A 3,824-nucleotide genomic window follows, 5' to 3' on the forward strand; every position below is an offset into this window, starting at 1 on the left:
GTGTTGGACGTGTGCTTTTAAATGGACCTCCTTCAGAGGGGTGGGGGGCAGGGCTGCAAGTTTAGGGCTGCAGTGCATGTGTGAAAACAGGCTTTCAAAGAGCATGGCCTCTGCTTTACTTTCATATGTCCCACCCCCACAGAAACATCAGCACTTCCCGCTGTGAGCAAAAACAGCAGCAGGTAATTGAGTCTGACGTGTCTCCCCCAATAAAGCTGACTACACTTTTTATTCAGGAAAAAGGGGGGAAAAAACATGAGAAATTATTTATTGCCCTACCAATTTAATTCACTGTAAAAAGTATATAGAAATTTATATTACAGGCCCAAATAAAAAAAATACACTGTGTAAAATGCAAATAAAAACAGAATGAAATGTCAGAAACTCATATTTATTCACAATAGAACACAAAAAACAAATCAAGGTCACTTTGAGTTTGATGGCTGCAACATGTCCCAATAAAGTTGGTACAGGACCATGTTTATCAATCTGTAGCACACTGTCTTCTTTAAACAGCAGTCTGTAAACATCTGGCAACTGAGGAGACCAGCTGCTACACTTCTGGGAGAGGAACGTCATCCCAATATTGTCTAATAGCATTCTAGCTGCACAACACTCCCGGGTCTTCTTTATTTTAGTTTTTCCATTTCATGATACTCCAAATGTTTCCAGTTGGTGAAAGAGCTCTTCTATTATGAAGTCATGTTGTTAGAGCAGATGCACGGAGCTCTAAAATCTTTGTAGATCTTTTAGCATTGATGGTACGTTGCAAGCCGCCATTTCAATAGGCACTAACAGAGATGCAACTTTTTGAACTGAGCGCTGAAAACAAGTTGGATGGTCCCTCTTTAGTCTGGAGACTAAGACGGCACTGTTTCTGGATCGTGCTCACACATGGCTCCTTTTTTTGTTTAATAGAGCATCATCATCTTACAGTTGTGGATATCACAGTGAACTGTGTTCACGATTACATCTGGAAGTGTTTCTGAGCCCATCCAGTGATTTCCATGACAGAATCCTGCCCATTTTCAAAATTAGCAAATATTTTTCATGAAAAAATAAAATGTCTCAGTTTAAACATGTGATATGTTTTCTGTGATCTATTGTGAATAAAATTTGGGTTTATAAGGTTTACACATTTACATTTTTCACAGCATCCTAGTCTTTTCAGAATTGGGGTTGTGCAACAATCAGCTGGTGCAGTATGTCTGTATCATGAATAAAGTGTAAGCATTATTCTTTTTAGTTTATTCAGGGATAACTTTTTGCAAATTAGATATAATAGTAAGTTTATGCTTATATAGTGTAAAGTTGTTTCATATATTACAGTGTAGGATGGTGAATAGTGAGAGCGCAGCACAGGCAGATGATGGACAAAGACCACTCTGTCTCCCTGAAGCTTTGTGGCGGGAAAGCAGGAAGACTCCTGTCACTTCCCTGGATAATGGGAACTCTACAGGTGCACTCTAAGTGAATAACGATGACAAGCAAGTGACTAAAGACATCATTTCTGACTTGCATGGCCATCGTTTCTGTCTCACAAACAGTGTTAACCCCTTTAACACCAGTCCACTGATGTACACAGTGAGAATCCTGTGAAGAAACAATTTAATTCAAAAGTTATTCCTTCAGTAACACAAAACGATGCATTGAACAAGAAGTTGGTTGATCTCAGCAAGCCCTAAAAATAATATTAAAGATAAAAGGTTCCTTAATAATCATTTTTTTCAAAACTGAATTGACGAAATGAGAAAGTTAGCCTGCAGTAATTGTTTGGTTCGTAGCGTTGGTTATTCTTCACCTATATGAAAACTGATTGGTTTGTGAATCCATCTAAATTATTTGTTAAATATGAACTTCTGCTACACACTGAAGTTGATGTATTTATGTGTTTATTTGTTTATCACTGTTTAGCAACATCATAGATCAACCTTTTTGCTCTCATAGTTAAACTAGTTTTAACTATTTTAACTATGAGAGCCCCTGTTTTTTTTTTTTAATCTTTTCACTGCCAACCTATTCAAGAAAGGGAACGACCAGGAAGTTCTGTTTTCAACACTACCGCATGATGTGAAAACACTGATTGCTGGAAAAGTTCGTCACTGGCGGGGATAATGTTAAACAGAAATTTTCTGTTTTGACTTTTGACTTTTTACAAGGAAAAAGTCGATAACATGTAATACTATGCGTTTGCTAATGACTGTTGTCATTTTGAAGAAAAGGTTTCATTACTAATCAGTCGTGTTAAATACCGCCTTTTTTTCAAAGTTGGTGTCATCTGTGTGATTTGAACAAAGTGTCGTGACGATAATGAGACCAGTCCTCACACCTAACACCAAATCACCTGTCATCAGACTTAAACATGCCGGGTAAACTTAAACATATTTTTTTCTATGTACAGGGTCCAAACCACAATCTTTTCTTAACCAAATAATTTGTGTCAGATGCCTTAACCAAATAAAAGTGCTTTAAGTGTCTAAACTGACCCATTGTTAGTGACTAAAACTAACTAGGTAGTTTTAGATGCCTAAATATAAGAAAATGGTTTTCAGTACCTCAACCTAACCAGTTGGTGAAATGATGACTTAGACCACAGACACACTAGTCCAGACAACCCGCCTGCCTGCTTATCCTCTCTTTAAACAAATAATACAATCATCAGCTTTAACTTTATAATAGCCTTCCAAACAACATAGACCAAATCAAACCTATTATTAAGCAGCTAATGATAAATAACAAACAGTATTTATTATTCTATTTGAATTATATACATTTTCCATTTATTAAAGAAAGTTATTAAGCTGGAATGTACAAATAATTTCCCCAAGGGGCCACATGGGAAGCTGGTCTGTGTTTTTGTGTATTTCCCTTGTCTCCTGGTTCCTCCCTGCCTGGGCGTTACTTGGTTCCAGGTTCCTGACCTTGGCCAACACACCTGGTTGCAAATTGACTCACCGGCTGCTCATCATCCTTGATTACCCCGCCACTACTTAAGGCGGCGGCTGGGTGATCTTCTTCGCTGGATCGTTTTACTTCAGTTAGTGTAGTCCCGGCTCTCTTTGTGATTCCTGTTTTCTCTCAACGTGTTTCCCTGGTTTCCTAACGTGTTTGCTCTCTGTGTACAGACCTTCCTGGACCCCTTCCTGTTTTCCTTTGGACCCTGTCGAGAAACTGTGAGTGTGAGTGGACCACAGCGAGTTGTGAGCTTCGGATGAGTGAATCACTGATTGTGTGAAGAGGAGTGTTGGATGTGTTTCCCTTCGCCTGGACTTCCCTGGAGCCCCTCTACCCCTCTTCACTGTATATATGTATATATCTGACCTGGTGTCGACATGTAAATAAACTTCCCTTTCATTGTACGATTCAGTTCTGCACTTGAGTCCTGCCTCCTTGACTGTGACACTGGGACTGTTGTGGAGGGCTCAACTCACAACAACAGTCCCAGTTTCTCACGTGGCTCATTGGGAAAATAAACTGTCTAACCCTGGTATAAAGCATTAATCACACAATAAAATAAAACATGCTTATTTGTGTCCTATTCAAGGATATACAAGTCAGAAAATGCAAAAAGACAACCATGTTGAAATGTAACATTTTTATTAATGATTTTAACATACATTTTCTTCAGAGATATTTTACATACATTTTTTCCATTTGAAAAATAAATCTCCTTTATGTGTTTAAATTACACTTATAATCAAATAAAACCCCCCACATATTTAGACAATAAATGTGCCCATTTATCAGCTTTTATTTCAAAAACAGAACAAGATCTTGCCTTACAGTATTTAAAATCAAACAACTAAGCATTATAATAAAGGAAA

This window comes from Oreochromis niloticus, linkage group LG12, assembly GCF_001858045.2.
Source record: "Oreochromis niloticus isolate F11D_XX linkage group LG12, O_niloticus_UMD_NMBU, whole genome shotgun sequence".
NCBI classification, from domain to species: domain Eukaryota; kingdom Metazoa; phylum Chordata; class Actinopteri; order Cichliformes; family Cichlidae; genus Oreochromis; species Oreochromis niloticus.